Here is an 18,573-nt window from a genome sequence, read left to right as displayed (position 1 = left end):
GATATCTTATCCTCTAATCTCACCTGGTGGTAGCTGATATCTTATCCTCTAATCTCACCTGATGGAAGGTGATATCTTATCCTCTAATCTCACCTGATGGAAGGTGATATCTTATCCTCTAATCTCACCTGATGGAAGGTGATATCTTATCCTCTAATCTCACCTGATGGAAGCTGATATCTTATCCTCTAATCTCACCTGATGGAAGCTGATATCTTATCCTCTAATCTCACCTGGTGGTAGCTGATATCTTATCCTCTAATCCCACCTGATGGAAGCTGATATCTTATCCTCTAATCTCACCTGGTGGTAGCTGATATCTTATCCTCTAATCTCACCTGATGGAAGGTGATATCTTATCCTCTAATCCCACCTGATGGAAGCTGATATCTTATCCTCTAATCTCACCTGGTGGTAGCTGATATCTTATCCTCTAATCCCACCTGATGGTAGCTGATATCTTGTCCTCTTATCCCACCTGATGGAAGGTGATATCTTATCCTCTAATTTCACCTGATGGAAGGTGATATCTTATCCTCTAATCTCACCTGATGCAAGGTGATATCTTATCCTCTAATCTCACCTGATGGAAGGTGATATCTTATCCTCTAATCTCACCTGATGGAAGCTGATATCTTATCCTCTAATCTCACCTGGTGGTAGCTGATATCTTATCCTCTAATCTCACCTGGTGGTAGCTGATATCTTATCCTCTAATCCCACCTGCTGGAAGGTGATATCTTATCCTCTAATCTCACCTGATGAAAGGTGATATCTTATCCTCTAATCACACCTGATGGAAGCTGATATCTTATCCTCTAATCTCACCTGATGGAAGCTGATATCTTATCCTCTAATCTCACCTGGTTGTAGCTGATATCTTATCCTCTAATCCCACCTGATGGTAGCTGATATCTTATCCTCTAAACTCACCTGATGGAAGGTGATATCTTATCCTCTAATCTCACCTGATGGAAGGTGATATCTTATCCTCTAATCTCACCTGGTGGTAGCTGATATCTTATCCTCTAATCTCACCTGATGGTAGCTGATATCTTATCCTCTAATCCCACCTGATGGAAGCTGATATCTTATCCTCTAATCTCACCTGGTGGTAGCTGATATCTTATCCTCTAATCCCACCTGATGGAAGCTGATATCTTATCCTCTAATCTCACCTGGTGGTAGCTGATATCTTATCCTCTAATCCCACCTGATGGTAGCTGATATCTTATCCTCTAATCTCACCTGGTGGTAGCTGATATCTTATCCTCTAAACTCACCTGATGGAAGGTGATATCTTATCCTCTAATCTCACCTGCTGAAAGGTGATATCTTATCCTCTAATCTCACCTGATGGAAGGTGATATCTTATCCTCTAATCTCACCTGATGGAAGCTGATATCTTATCCTCTAATCTCACCTGGTGGTAGCTGATATCTTATCCTCTAATCCCACCTGATGGTAGCTGATATCTTATCCTCTAAACTCACCTGATGGAAGGTGATATCTTATCCTCTAATCTCACCTGGTGGAAGGTGATATCTTATCCTCTAATCTCACCTGGTGGTAGCTGATATCTTATCCTCTAATCTCACCTGATGGTAGCTGATATCTTATCCTCTAATCCCACCTGATGGAAGCTGATATCTTATCCTCTAATCTCACCTGGTGGTAGCTGATATCTTATCCTCTAATCTCACCTGGTGGTAGCTGATATCTTATCATCTAATCCCACCTGATGGAAGCTGATATCTTATCCTCTAATCTCACCTGGTGGTAGCTGATATCTTATCCTCTAATCCCACCTGATGGTAGCTGATATCTTATCCTCTAATCTCACCTGGTGGTAGCTGATATCTTATCCTCTAAACTCACCTGATGGAAGGTGATATCTTATCCTCTAATCTCACCTGCTGGAAGGTGATATCTTATCCTCTAATCTCACCTGATGAAAGGTGATATCTTATCCTCTAATCTCACCTGATGGAAGCTGATATCTTATCCTCTAATCTCACCTGATGGAAGCTGATATCTTATCCTCTAATCTCACCTGGTGATAGCTGATATCTTATCCTCTAATCCCACCTGATGGTAGCTGATATCTTATCCTCTAAACTCACCTGATGGAAGGTGATATCTTATCCTCTAATCTCACCTGATGGAAGGTGATATCTTATCCTCTAATCTCACCTGGTGGAAGCTGATATCTTATCCTCTAATCTCACCTGATGGTAGCTGATATCTTATCCTCTAATCTCACCTGGTGGTAGCTGATATCTTATCCTCTAATCTCACCTGATGGAAGGTGATATCTTATCCTCTAATCTCACCTGGTGGTAGCTGATATCTTATCCTCTAATTCCACCTGATGGAAGCTGATATCTTATCCTCTAATCTCACCTGGTGGTAGCTGATATCTTATCCTCTAATCTCACCTGATGGAAGGTGATATCTTATCCTCTAATCCCACCTGATGGAAGGTGATATCTTATCCTCTAATCTCACCTGGTGGTAGCTGATATCTTATCCTCTAATCCCACCTGTTGGTAGCTGATATCTTATCCTCTAATCCCACCTGATGGAAGGTGATATCTTATCCTCTAATCTCACCTGATAGTAGCTGATATCTTATCCTCTAATCTCACCTGGTGGTAGCTGATATCTTATCCTCTAATTTCACCTGATGGAAGGTGATATCTTATCCTCTAATCTCACCTGGTGGTAGCTGATATCTTATCCTCTAATTCCACCTGATGGAAGCTGATATCTTATCCTCTAATCTCACCTGGTGGTAGCTGATATCTTATCCTCTAATCTCACCTGATGGAAGGTGATATCTTATCCTCTAATCCCACCTGATGGAAGCTGATATCTTATCCTCTAATCTCACCTGGTGGTAGCTGATATCTTATCCTCTAATCCCACCTGATGGTAGCTGATATCTTATCCTCTAATCTCACCTGATGAAAGGTGATATCTTATCCTCTAATCTCACCTAATGGAAGCTGATATCTTATCCTCTAATCTCACCTGATGGTAGCTGATATCACATCCTCTTATCTCACCTGATAGTAGCCTATATCCCAACCCTTACCTGAGTTGATGATAACTGATATTGTTTGGCATTTATTTAACATTGTATCCAACCAAAATATATAAAAGCCCTCCAATAGGGCTCAGTGGCATGTTCTTGGGTTCACACCGCTAAAAACCTGGATTCTATACTCGTGGTAGGCCTAGCAAACATCGTCCATTCTTTAGTTTTGTGGTTATTTACAAACAAACAGAATAAGAGCTAAGATACGTCTAAACTAGCAGTGTGATCTCGGAACGTGACGAATGGAAAACTAAGTCTAAATGTTCTAAGTGTAATATGGTTGTTTTATTTTTAAAAACATACAACGTACATAAGTGTACGTTTTGTGAATTCGGGGGGGGGGGAGTGATGCTTAAAAAATTCGAACCTACTAACTGTCGGTTTATATAATGTCTATTTGGAACTCAAGATATGATATTTAAAAAAAATCAGCTTGTAGCTTCATATGTATTCTTGTCCAACTAATTCTTCCTACTGTTCTGGAGCAAGGAACGTGGGTGGCCGGAAAAACGTCCTTATCTACACGACTTAGCCTCGTAAGTAAAGAGGTTAAGCTGCCCTCAAAAGGTCATTTGAGCATCGTGGGGCTCAAAGTTCAAGTATTCAGAATCGCTGAACTCGAATAATTCATTGAATTTTGTGTTTCTGACCTGATAAAGATCCCCAAAGTACCATGTTTAAAACTTGTTTTTATACGCCATGCTCACAAGCTGGCAGGAACACACGTATCGCATGTGTTCAGGTACTACGAGCGATTAGTAGGGATGAACTCCCTTAGCATGACTGTAGAAGTTATTAGGGATAATGGGGGTCTCGATCAGTGCATTAGAGCTTCTGTGATTCATGAGAATGCTTTTGAACTCCGCAGAGGTGCATGGGTACTCGAAACTAGTGATGCTTAAAACAGCTAGAAAATAGAATATCTATCATTTTTATAACTTATTTATTCAAACAGAGGATTATTTCTATTCATAGAAAAGTTAAGCTAATAACGACCTATATTCTAGGCCACAACGGTATATCAGTAAATGAGAAAGTAGACCACCTGGCTGATAAGGAACAGCCCTTGGGCAACCTCGTTAGATTTTGAACTGATGTTGTAAGTGGAGTAGCATATTGACTGGAGGAACAGGAAAAGATGGTCAATTGGAAAATTGGAGTGGGAGAGGATGAAATAATAAAAGTGGGTCGAGTGTGAAAATATGTCGAAAGGTCAGATGCTTAGCTAGTGAAAGTTAATTTCAAATTATCATCAAAAAAACTTCGAGAGATGGTTAGAGGGAGCAGAGCCTTTACTACCGGTGTAAGTAATGGTAATCAGTGGACGCTGTAAAATTAAAGTAAAAACAATTTTACAAAATATTATACAGTAGCTAACAACAATAAAGTATCCAATAAAAGTAGTTATTACCAGCCGGTTGCCTGAATGTATTCGAGGCCAAACATGCTTAAACTTTCAGTTGTAGGGGCGTTAAAATGGGACAGTCAATCCCATTATTCGTCGGTATGAGAGTACCCAAATAATCAGCGATGGGTGGTATTAACTGGCTGCTTTCGAACTAATCTATCACTTTAAAGTAAGGACGTTCAGCGCAAATAGCTCTCGAGTAACTTTGCGTGAAATTTAAAACAAACCAAATTGTGATCGATAGTTAAGAATTAGGGACGGCGCAACGCCACCTGGACTAAGTTCTGACAAAGGTGTCGCTACAGGGCTCCACAATTAGAGGGAAGAAGAATTAGTGCTAAACTCCACTAACTTGTGAATAAATAAATAATAAATAAATGGAAATATCGGACAAAGGTTATAAATCGTCTAGTAAGGTCTCAATAAAATATGATTTTGACAATTTACTTGTGTCAAAACCTCCATGTACCTATTATAAACTATTTAGTGAATTACTCACAGGTAGTATTAATGTGTACTACTTACCTCTTCCCCTTTAACTTTTAACCGGGAACGTAATTCAAACTTGCGAACTGAAACTGACATATGGATATTTAAAGTAGCTACACGTGGCTTCATGTTAGTGTTATCAATGAATATCAAAACATACGCGTGTCGCTAGTGGGTGAAAAGCAAGAATATTTCATCCATTAGAAAACATTCTAGGAAGTTTATTCGTGTCGTTCAGAAAATCTTTTACAGCTTTAGTCGCTTCTACAAGTGAAGAAGGGATGGAAATAGAATATGAATAAATTCCATGATTTTCAAATCAGCGGGGGTTCGCATTCCCGTCGCGCCAAACATGCTCGCCCTTTCAGCCGTGGGGGCGTTATAATGTGACGGCCAATCCCACTATTCGTTGGTAAAAGAGTAGCCCAAGAGTTGACGGTGGGTAGTGATGACTAGCTGCCTTCCCTCTAGTCTTACACTACTAAATTAGGGACGGCTAGCGCAGATAGCCCTCGAGTAACTTTGTGCGAAATTCAAAACAAACAAACAAACAAACAAATCAAATCAGCGGCACCTATCGTAAATAACCAATGGAAGCAAACTTCTACAGTTGCATAACTGACGAGAAGACACAACTCTAACTTTGAATGTCGAAGTATAGTAAGTCCAGGTAAGTTCAGCTAAACAATAGCATCATACACTTGAAATGCGTGGGACGTGGTTAAAACAGAACTAAATTTCTAAACGTGAGGACATGATAAAAACATGTACAAGTGCAAGACCTGAACTTCTAGATGTGGAGTGTTGTTCAAGACGTGAACTTCTAGGTGTTAGTTAAAACATGTACAAGTGCAAGACCTGAACTTCTAGATGTGGAGTGTTGTTCAAGACCTGAACTTCTGGATGTGGAGTGTTGTTCAAGACGTGAACTTCTAGGTGTTAGTTAGAACATGTACAAGTGCAAGACCTGAACTTCTAGATGTGGAGTGTTGTTCAAGACCTGAACTTCTAGGTGTTAGTTAAAACATGTACAAGCGCAAGACCTGAACTTCTAGATGTGGAGTGTTGTTCAAGACGTGAACTTCTAGGTGTTAGTTAGAACATGTACAAGTGCAAGACCTGAACTTCTAGATGTGGAGTGTTGTTCAAGACCTGAACTTCTAGGTGTTAGTTAAAACATGTACAAGCGCAAGACCTGAACTTCTATATGTGGAGTGTTGTTCAAGACGTGAACTTCTAGGTGTTAGTTAGAACATGTACAAGTGCAAGACCTGAACTTCTAGATGTGGAGTGTTGTTCAAGACCTGAACTTCTGGATGTGGAGTGTTGTTCAAGACGTGAACTTCTAGGTGTTAGTTAGAACATGTACAAGTGCAAGACCTGAACTTCTAGATGTGGAGTGTTGTTCAAGACGTGAACTTCTAGATTTTAGTTAGAACAAAGACAGAGCTTCAAGATCTAGTCACATGATGCAATACGTACAAGAAATGAACTCCCAATTAGTCACCGTGCTGAATAACGACAAAGATTGAGAGACTTGGTAAAGGTAACAAAACCTAAGAAGAACTCCTGTATATAACTAGCCTAGAACAGGTAGTGGGAAAAATGTGAAAATATGTAGAAAACCACGTCTTTGTGCTATTTATATAAACTGGTGAATACTGAGAAGCTTGTTAAACAAGGCACTTATCACTCGACAGTATATTGGTTACCAAAGCAGGAAATCGAACACCGTATTTTAGAGATGTAAGTCCATAGACTTATTGATTCCTCATCGGGGAACAAAATTTATAAATAGGACACAGTGGACTGTAGACGTTTCCTCAGGGTACACGCACGTATTATCAGTTTAAACTTGGTTTGTCTCCAGTATTTTACCAATTTAGACGTGTCGTGAGACTGCTTTATTAATAGAAACATTTCAACAACACAGGCGAATATTAAATTCTGTATGGTCAATGAATACACATAAAGAACAGTGTTACATTAAAATAATACAGTATAATCAGTTCAATAAGAATGTTTGTTTTGTGAACACCTACAAATAATTAGCTACCAAGTGGCTTAGCATTAAACCTGGGTTTATAAAGTCACTTATGATATTCGCAATAAGCAAAGCAACAATAGCCAATTGTATAAGCAATAAGAAACAGCACAATAAATAATCTGATAAAATACTGCTAAGTTCAATAAACCATTACTGGTCTTACATGTTGATTACCAGAATATAATGTAGAAATAATTTAGAGACGAGACTAGACTGGTTAAACTTAACCCATTATCCGGTACTTAATAAGGATCTGAGATCTGGAACCTGTTTGGATATTCGTTTTTAAATTTCGCGCAAAGCAACTCGAGGGCTATCTGCGCTAGCCGTCCCAAATTTAGCAGTGTAAGATTAGAAGGAATGCAGCTAGTCATTACCACCCACCGCCAACTCTTGGCTACTCTTTTACCAACGAATAGTGGGATTCACCGTAACATTATAATACCCCTATAGCTGAAAGGGCGAGCATGTTTGGTGCGACGGAAATTCGAACCCGCGACCCTCAGATTACGATTTCACCTTCAAAAACTCAGAAAATCCTGCTCAGATCCAGAATGACCAACATTGTGGATGAAACTCTGTAGTGTAATGAGAAGTGTCAACCTTCATGTGTCTGTAATATTTGGTACGGAGTTGTTGACCAATATAACTGCGAAAATGTCTTATCACCTCTTCATACAAAAATGGTTCAAAGTGATCCAGAATTCAGATTCGGACTTTAGTCCAGACTAAATTTGAGCAACCCTTTCCCACCCTCACTTTCTATTTTGCGTAAAAGTTTTGTGTACGTCGGTTAATTATTTTGCGAGATACACGCTCGCAAACACACATACACACAAACCCGACTGCAATAACCTCGCCCTCCTTCCTCCAGGGGCAAGGTTAATTATAAGAGGATAACTATACAGTCTTGTGTCACAAAGAACGAAGGATTTTATCACTTTTATCTTTGGGATCACAGATGAGCTAACGAAATGTGACGTAAAGCGACATAATGCGGACAGATCGCAGCGGGACGCTAAGATTGTGTTCACAAAAATTAACATAAACGTATAGAGGTGAAACATCTAACCGATAATAACATGTCAGAAAGAACATAGAAACAGATGTCAGTAAAATGTAATCAGAACTATCTGTTAACTGTTATTATATAGAAGAATGTACCTACAGATATACACAAAATATAATCACAACTATCTGATAACTGTTATTATATAGATGAGTGTACGTACAGATATCTACAAAATATAATCAGGACTATCTGGTAAATGTTATTATATAGAAGAATGTACGTACAGATATCTACAAAATATAATAAGAACTATCGGGTAACTTTTATTGTATAGAAGAACGTACGTACAGATATCTGTATATTCTTAACTGCAGTATTTGTTTTGTAATAAAGTATTATACTTTGAAATTATGTTTACTTCAATCTGTAAAAAAGTTTCTTGAGATAGGAGGACATGGCCTCTTTGCAAAGTGAACACTAAACAATAAAAAACGAACGCAAATGAGTGAAACTCGAATTTTTCCTGTCTTTATATAAGAAATTATTACTAATCTTACTAAACATCCTTTAGGAAAGACTGCTCACCTTGGAATTTGTCATAATATTGCCTGCTGTCCTCATCCATCCTGTTATTTTGGTAGCACACCGGTGCTGTATGGTAATGTAATGGATGGAAAACCCATCGAGTAACGTTAGGCCTCGACATGTTTGCAGTGACCACAACTCACAAAGAGCATGCGTCCTTGCTAGAGTAAAGCCACTCGGGGAAGGTTTTCAGCTGGAATTGTGATCGTGTTCTGAACACGCTTCCTAGACGATATCGTGATTCTAAGGCCAGGGCTTGTTGCTAGGAGCCGGACGCAGCAAGTCACGGTAAGTCTGCAAGGATACACAAATATCTCACTGTTGTTAAGGTCCTTACGTACGATCTACGTGTTCTCTTTCTCCACTGTGCAAGGACAGGATATAAACAAGGAATTAGAAACTTGTTAGCTCTTTAACGACCACAGAAGCCTGTAATTTAATCGCACGTGTATCCAATTGTTCTAAAGTTAAAAGACGTTTGAGGGTAATGAATGAGCTGCGAGAAACTATAAAAGAAATGTCAAAGTTACAATGAGGTTAACAGTAAATTTTCAAAAGTAATTTCGATCCTTATTATTACTTCACATCAGTAACCAGAGGATAAATACAAATAATCGAATTGTTCTTAATTCTTGTAACATTTGGTAACTATTATTGTTTTGCTCACGTTTTCTTATTTCGAATTCAGCATTACAAACTGTTTCTACAGAGTTACGTTTTGATGGAGGGGGGTGATAGTTAACTCACACACACACATACATACATATGAGTAAAAAAGTACATATTTGTCAACACATTAAGAACATTTACATTTATTATAGGTCAGTTACACGTAATTAATAATTCATTAGGTGCTCACTTGTAAAGGACTTATGGATAACTGGATCCTTGCAGATACCATGCATTACTGATGTCAGTCACTACGGTCGCGCCACCTACGCATTTGTTTACTCCAGCGTTGATAATTAAACTGAATGTCTTTCCTGCCAGTCTCTTACTATAGAAAGAATTTTTTTCAGTTACTTTTCCTTACTAAGGTGCATGTCTGTCCAACTAGATATTTGTGTGCCTATCCAAATGATCAAAGGTCTACAAACAAATAAGGTTCCATTATTTTTATTAAGACTAACAGAAAATCCTCATCTGAGAGCCCGCTCTACTGTTTTGTCTTGTCACAGTAAATTACTTTAAAATTGTTAATATTACTAAACATATTTTTGTATTTGTATTTATGACAAAGCTAAAGCTACTAAGGACATCTGGCGGTCGGCAGTACTCGTCCACTTACTACTGATGCTACGAGTTTGACTGTCAGTCTTACAACTCAACCATAGGTTAATTACAGGATCGAATTTCTCAGCAAGAAATACAGGTAGAGCGTTATGAGTCATTGATCAGGATATGGTCTGTCAGTCAGTCACTGGCGTATTCCTACATCACCAACAACCACACAAACAGCCTGAAGTCATTATAATAGCAAGAGAAAGAAGAAATAACAGAAAAAAAAGAGTGCAATTATATTTCCTATTGTTTTCTTGTGAATGTTTTTGCTACCAGCGGAGTAATTTATCTGGTGAAGTCATTCATTCAGCGTATGAAAACTAGGCGTATAAAAGGGAACACACGAATATTTTGTAAATTTTGTTTTACTTTAATTGAAGTCAAACGTTTCATTTGTGAAACGTCAACTCTCTGCAGCTCCTCAGCGATAAGTCCACGGAACTACGACTCTCCAATTCGGGTTTGGATCCCCATGGCCAGCTCATTATTTTGATTTGTGCTTAACAATATCCAGACCAGACTTCTTAACGTTCTCAGAAATGCAAATACTAAAGTTATGTAAGTAGTACCATTTCTGAGACCCATCTTTATTAGCGTTGTCTGAAAAGTAATGAATGGTACAGAAAGACCAGGAAACAACTATTTAGACTTACAAAAAACAATTTTGTACAATGAATGTACTACCTTTAAAAACCAACACAAGACGGTTCTTCATCTGTGAATGGTTTGCAAAATTGTAAGGTGGTTCAATAAGGATGTCAATGGTTTGCAGGATTGTAAGGTGGTTTGATGAAGATGTCAATGGTTTGCAGAATTATAAGGTGGTTTGATCAGGATATCAATGGTTTGCAGAATTGTAAGGCGGTTTGATCAGGATATCAATGGTTTGCAGAATTATAAGGTGGTTTGATGAGGATGTCAATGGTTTGCAGAATTGTAAGGTGGTTTGATGAGGATGTCAATGGTTTGCAGAATTGTAAGGTGGTTTGATGAGGATGTCAATGGTTTGCAGAATTGTAAGGCGGTTTGATCAGGATGTCAATGGTTTGCAGAATTGTAAGGCGGTTTGGATGAGGATGTCAATGGTTTGCAGAATTGTAAGGTGGTTTAATGAGGATGTCAATAATTTGCAGAATTGTAAGGTGGTTTTATGAGGATCTCAATGCTTTCCAGAATTGTAAGGTGGTTTGATGAGGATGTCAATAATTTGCAGAATTGTAAGGTGGTTTTATGAGGATCTCAATGCTTTGCAGAATTGTAAGGTAGTTTGATGAGGATCTCAATGGTTTGCAGAATTGTAAGGCGGTTTGATCAGGATGTCAATGGTTTGCAGAATTGTAAGGCGGTTTGATCAGGATGTCAATGGTTTGCAGAATTGTAAGGTGGTTTGATGAGGATGTCAATGGTTTGCAGAACTGTAAGGCGGTTTGATGAGGATCTCAATGGTTTGCAGAATTGTAAGGTGGTTTGATGAGGATCTCAATGGTTTGCAGAATTGTAAAATGGTTTGATGAGGATGTCAATGCTTTGCAGAATTGTAAGGCGGTTTATTAAGGATGTCAATGGTTTGCAGAATTGTAAGGCGGTTTGATGAGGATGTCAATGGTTTGCAGAATTGTAAGGCGGTTTATTAAGGATGTCAATGGTTTGCAGAATTGTAAGGCGGTTTAATGAGGATCTCAATGCTTTGCAGAATTGTAAGGTGGTTTGATGAGGATGTCAATAATTTGCAGAATTGTAAGGTGGTTTGATGAGGATGTCAATAATTTGCAGAATTGTAAGGTGGTTTGATGAGGATGTCAATGGTTTGCAGAATTATAAGGTGGTTTGATGAGGATGTCAATGGTTTGCAGAATTGTAAGGCGGTTTGATGAGGATCTCAATGGTTTGCAGAATTATAAGGTGGTTTGATCAGGATGTCAGTGGTTTGCAGAATTATAAGGCGGTTTATTAATGATGTCAATGGTTTGCAGAATTGTAAGGCGGTTTGATCAGGATGTCAATGGTTTGCAGAATTGTAAGGCGGTTTGATGAGGATGTCAGTGGTTTGCAGAATTGTAAGGCGGTTTATTAAGGATGTCAATGGTTTGCAGAATTGTAAGGCGGTTTATTAAGGATGTCAATGGTTTGCAGAATTGTAAGGCGGTTTAATGAGGATGTCAATGGTTTGCAGAATTGTAAGGCGGTTTGATCAGGATGTCAATGGTTTGCAGAATTGTAAGGTGGTTTGATGAGGATGTCAATGGTTTGCAGAATTGTAAGGTGGTTTGATGAGGATGTCAATGGTTTGCAGAATTGTAAGGCGGTTTGATGAGGATGTCAATGGTTTGCAGAATTGTAAGGCGGTTTATTAAGGATGTCAGTGGTTTGCAGAATTGTAAAATGGTTTGATGAGAATATCAATGGTTTCCAGAATTATAAGGTGGTTTGATAAGGATGTCAATGGTTTGCAGAATTGTAAGGTGGTTTGATGAGGATGACAATGGTTTGCAGAATTGTAAGGTGGTTTGATGAGGATGTCAGTGGTTTGCAGAATTATAAGGCGGTTTGATCAGGATGTCAATGGTTTGCAGAATTGTAAGGTAGTTTGATGAGAATGTCAGTGGTTTGCAGAATTGTAAGGCGGTTTGATAAGGATGTCAATGGTTTGCAGAATTGTAAGGCGGTTTGATCAGGATGTCAATGGTTTGCAGAATTGTATGGCGGTTTGATGAGGATGTCAATGGTTTGCAGAATTGTAAGGCGATTTATTAAGGATGTCAATGGTTTGCAGAATTGTAAGGCGGTTTGATGAGGATGTCAATGGTTTGCAGAATTGTAAGGTAGTTTGATGAGAATGTCAGTGGTTTGCAGAATTGTAAGGCGGTTTATTAAGGATGTCAATGGTTTGCAGAATTGTAAGGCGGTTTGATCAGGATGTCAATGGTTTGCAGAATTGTAAGGTGGTTTGATGAGGATGTCAATGGTTTGCAGAATTGTAAGGCGGTTTATTAAGGATGTCAATGGTTTGCAGAATTGTAAGGCGGTTTGATCAGGATGTCAATGGTTTGCAGAATTGTATGGCGGTTTGATGAGGATGTCAATGGTTTGCAGAATTGTAAGGCGGTTTATTAAGGATGTCAATGGTTTGCAGAATTGTAAGGCGATTTATTAAGAATGTCAATGGTTTGCAGAATTGTAAGGCGGTTTGATGAGGATGTCAGTGGTTTGCAGAATTGTAAGGTAGTTTGGTGAGAATGTCAGTGGTTTGCAGAATTGTAAGGCGGTTTATTAAGGATGTCAATGGTTTGCAGAATTGTAAGGCGGTTTGATCAGGATGTCAATGGTTTGCAGAATTGTAAGGTGGTTTGATGAGGATGTCAATGGTTTGCAGAATTGTAAGGCGGTTTGATGAGGATGTCAATGGTTTGCAGAATTGTAAGGTGGTTTGATGAAGATGTCAATGGTTTGCAGAATTGTAAGGCGGTTTGATGAGGATGTCAATGGTTTGCAGAATTGCAAGGCGGTTTATTAAGGATGTCAATGGTTTGCAGAATTGTAAGGCGGTTTGATGAGGATGTCAGTCAGCTACGTACAGATTGCATAAGTTATTCTACACACACTCATCACTCCTTAGAGTTCGTTAGTCAACTTTCTTACTACTTGAAATTGTATTTATTAATAATATACAACAATTGTAGTTCAAAACGTCGACTCAAAGTGAACAATTTTCCTTTAAACACAAAGAATGTATCTTGATAATTCAATGGTGACATTCTTGCCGATTGTTTTCATGGGTACCAAAGTCACCAATGAATAACCTAACGACAGGTTTTTCTTGATCACATAGACAGAACTGCGATATCACTGATAGCAGACAGCCCAAGAAAAAAATGTGGTAAGGATGTGTTGTTTTTGAAAGTATGTTTTTTTGTTTTTGAATTTCGCGCAAAGTTACACAAGGACCATCTTCACTAGCGGTGTAAGACAAAGGGAAGGCAGTTAGTCATCATAACGCACTGCCAATTCTTGGGCTACTCTTTTACCAACGAATGGTCAACAAGGTTGACCGTCACATTATGACGCCCACGCGGCGTTTTATGTTACGAGGATTGGAACCCACACCTCTCATATTACGAGTCAAGTGCCCTGACCACCTTGAAAGTATGAATACGATGACAACTAGAGTCATCCAACTAGGAATCTGCAAGGTTATAAATCAAGATATTATTAATACAAAAACATACAATATAGCATACCCAAAAACCTGAGTGACTTTAGCAGGTAGACCTTCCTTCTTCAAGGGGTGAGTTGGTATTGCTAGATAAAAAATAGAGTTATAGGTGGGTGAATATTGGTACCTTTTAACATACACTAATAAACTTATGATATAACATTAATCCAATATCGCCAAGAAATTCGTTTGCTTTATAACAACGTGAATAACTTTGTCTTGGGTTGAAATGGTTATCACAGATTTGGTGCACTCTATTTCCCGCTGAAATTCAACAATAACATAGAAATTTTAGTTTAAGTGACTGACACTCACTTTCATTTGTTTTTCTAGCCAAGAAGCTCAAAAACAAGACAAGAAACCATCACTAAGATATCAAACCAGAGAGTATTTATCTTTCTTGTTATTATTTCAGTTGAGGTATCTCTACAAATACTTTATCACTAACAACAGTTTAAGCGTAAATTCAATCTATGTGTTTCTGAGTTTAGACGTAATAACTTGTAGTAATTTAAAAATCATAACTCTAGTGTAAACGATGTTATCATTACCTATTAAAGATAGCATTTTTTACAGAAATATGGTGTCCCTTTAAAAACTTAAGTACAACATGAAACAGAAATTACCAGAATTAAATTCTAGTTCACACCGTTATAGAATACATTAACTTTTAATTGGGGTAAAATTGTCATAAAACGAGTAATAAAAGCATTTTGTAAGTGTAAAATGATGTAGGGATGGTAGTGTAAAATGAATACTTAACTTTAACAATACTGCAGTTTGAAGTTATATATTCCTAACTGTTGGCATGCAGCATGTTTATCATAATATCATGGTCACGTCTGGGTAAACATCAATGTAGTGTAACTACGAGGGTATGATCTACGTAAAAGGACAACCAAGTGTAGTCAAAACGTGCTTTGATTATTATAGGTTCTCGCTACAGGTCGGTCGAATTGAACTACCGTGTAACCATTTTGTTACGAATTCTTTTCTGATGCAATACTCAATTTGCATTAAAACTAAGTAAAATAATACCAAAGGGACAGAAAAAATGGCATTATGGAAAGAACGACAATTGTAGAAAATGAACGAAATAAATATAGTAAGTAACTTGGTAGTTATGTATTCGGACACACAGTTACACATTAATGTAAAAACATCAATATAATACTATTGAAGTTTATATTTTAATTGAACTTGGAAAGACTAGTCTATACATTCGAGCTTCACAGTTTCTTATTCAAACCACACAAAAAATCTCAACACTTTGGAACCACGGATTCACTATATTATTAGAGACTCTCGCTGAAAGATCAATCAATTTGACTGACCTCGTAACCTATTTTACTTGTACATTTTAACATTAAATTTTAGTATCAAATATCAAACAATGTTATTATGTGATGAGCTACTGTAAGTTAAAATGTGCTATACACAAGTAACCTTAATTTTAAAAGAAATACCGTGTGTGTGCCTATTTTTCTTATAGTAAAGTCACAATGTTTTTATCTGCTGAGTCCACCGAGAGGAATCGAACTGCTAATTTTAACGTTGTAAACCTGATCACTTACCGCTGTTCCAGCGCGGGAAATAAATATCGTACAATTGTTCTTCTTTATTACTGTTTGATATTATACAGTCAGATTACAACAAAATGGCTGTAAGTATTGTGACAAAACCTGGGCAGTATTACATCGTACAATTGTTCTTCTTTATTACTGTTTGATATTATACAGTCAGATTACAACAAAATGGCTGTAAGTATTGTGACAAAACCTGGGCAGTATTACATCGTACAATTGTTCTTCTTTATTACTGTTTGATATTATACAGTCAGATTACAACAAAATGGCTGTAAGTATTGTGACAAAACCTGGGCAGTATTACTAGACGCATTATTGTGCATTGTGTACGGTAGTTTTTAAGTTTATTTTACTACCTGGCAAGTAACAGCAGTTATAAAGCCACTCACATTCAATCATTTTCATGTAGTTTGTGGTTTATATGGAGCCTCATAACCAACTACAACCATAAATATATAGCTTCAACGAGGCCTTGAATGAAATTTATTGTTTATATGGTAGTCATGACACGTGTATCACAGTGATTATTAACATCCTAGTATAGTTTAATAGTCTCTCTAATTAAGTATTTACAAGCTCCCTATATAGCTACAGTGTATAAATATAATAGCTATATTGATTTTACAAACATATACATAACATGTAGTATGTTGGTCATACATACAGTACTATTATTACTGATAACTTGTGACAACGATATCAGGACCAATAGCCATCCAGTCTGCATGGAGCTAATCCAAAGGTTGTCTTTATTTCCAGTGAGATCATCAGACACCAACTACGTATTTCGTTACATTAAAGTGTTTCATATAGAACAATATTGTTATTATACAGATTTATGTTCATGATGGACATAAAAATACTAAAGAAACAAAATTATTAAAAATGGTTGATTTAAAAAGGGAAACAGGGAAGTTTATAGAAATACAGGAACAAGATAGGTAGTTTAAAGTTAAAATACAATAACAATACAGGTAGTTTAAAGTTAAAATACAAGAACAATACAGGTAGCTTAATGTTAAAATACAGGAACAAGATAGGTAGTTTAAAGTTAAAATACAAGAACAATACAGGTAGTTTAAAGTTAAAATACAAGAACAATACAGGTAGTTTAAAGTTAAAATACAAGAACAATACAGGTAGTTTAAAGTTAAAATACAAGAACAATACAGGTAGTTTAAAGTTAAAATACAGGAACAATATAGGTAGTTTAAAGTTAAAATACAGGAACAATATAGGTAGTTTAAAGTTAAAATACAGGAACAATATAAGTAGTTTAAAGTTAAAATACAGGAACAAGATAGGTAGTTTAAAGTTAAAATCCGAGGGTCGCGGATTAGAATCCCGGTCGCATCCAAACATGCTCTCCCTCCTAGCCGTGGGGGCGTTATAATGTGACGATCAATCCCACTATTCGTTGGTAAAAGAGTAGCCCAAGAGTTGGCGGTGGGTGGTGATGACTTGCTGCCTTCCCTCTAGTCCTACCCTGCTAAATTAGGGACGGATAGCGCAGATAGTCCTCGTGTAGCTTTCCGCGAAATTCCAAAACAAACAAACCTCCGTAACTTCTGAGCACCGACTTACAAATCGTACAAATAGGATCGTCCGGTCCCGAGGTTTGTATAAAGGTAAATCCTTGAGAAACCCAGGAATTTCCCTAACACACCTTTCCCTAAATTGCTGGACTCACCAACTTCTACATGGTGCCAAACGAATCGTCTCGGCTCCAAGATTTGAAAGAAAGTAAACCCTTTTATACCAAGCCCATGAGGGAACCAGGATATCTCGCGAAAACACTTATACGGGGATTCCCCGAAAGTGGTCCCCATATTTGGCATTGATATACATTACACCAAATAAATAACTACCCCTTCTAATTACTTTTCGTAACTTGGTTAAAGAAATTAAGTTTGCAATTTCGCGGCAATGACCAGTAAACGTGTAACTGAAGACGGTAGTTTTGGTATTAAATTTGCATTATAGCGGGCTAAGCATGTGGGCCTTAGGCTCTCAAGTTTCCTGGTATCTTATGTAATTGAAACATCTTATTCAACTGTACCACAAGAGTGTTGTTGTATTATTACATATGTATCTCGTTTGACTGGAACTGGGATATCTGATATGACTCTTAGAGGAGTATTTTAAAATCAAATAACTAATTGAAAGTAAAACGATTCGCACTTCCACAACTACAAGTTTATTCAAGCCGTCAATGGCTTCAACAAGAAACACGTCACACGTCTAGCTGCACGTGAATGTAGTCTTAGGGTCTTGTTTAACAAAAATTTATATTTCCTGCATATCACGAGGAGTTACGTTTGAAGGTTATTTAAATAAATCTCTTGCCAATATGTACGATATTTCATTCTATATAACTAACTATATAACGTTTCTCGGAAATTAAAAGTTTAAACACTGTTCAGTGGAGCTAATGTTGTACTTCAATTCGTTTGTCTGAATTTAAGCACAAAGCAACATAACGGACTATGTAGGTCCACTCCACCATGGGTATCGAAACCCGAATTTTAGTATCCTACGTCTGCAGACACGCCTTCGCACCACATAAAACTGTATGTTATTTGTACATGTTTTACTGTAACTCTTTCTTCTATTCAAATGTTCCTTACGTATCTTTTATGTTCCTTTGACTCCGCTCTCTAAGTTTCGTCAAAATAAACACCGAACTACCACATTCACAGTCTGTTTTAAACATCTGTCTTGTCTGCTAACTCCATTTTACCTTTTTATTTAATACATTTAAATATGGCCCAAATTTTGGTTGACCCTTTGTGTCATTCTCGACACCACCATCTTTTTTATCAGATTAAAGTTTGGTCCCTTAACCACCAGAC

The 18,573-nt window shown here is 37.5% G+C and overlaps 1 long non-coding RNA gene across 2 annotated transcripts in view; it reads right to left on the bottom strand.

The window, feature by feature from the left end:
* LOC143226824 (uncharacterized) overlaps positions 1–8,899 on the bottom strand; it is a 66,152-nt gene extending 57,253 nt beyond the window's left edge. For both annotated transcript variants that reach the window (XR_013014760.1, XR_013014759.1), the window contains exon 1: positions 8,642–8,899. This is a non-coding gene — a long non-coding RNA (uncharacterized LOC143226824). The remainder of the gene's footprint in view (positions 1–8,641) is intronic.
* Between the last annotated feature and the right edge of the window lie 9,674 nt (positions 8,900–18,573).

Source organism: Tachypleus tridentatus, chromosome 9 (assembly GCF_004210375.1).
Source record: "Tachypleus tridentatus isolate NWPU-2018 chromosome 9, ASM421037v1, whole genome shotgun sequence".
Lineage (NCBI taxonomy): Eukaryota > Metazoa > Arthropoda > Merostomata > Xiphosura > Limulidae > Tachypleus > Tachypleus tridentatus.
This window is presented reverse-complemented; position numbering and strand designations above follow the sequence as displayed.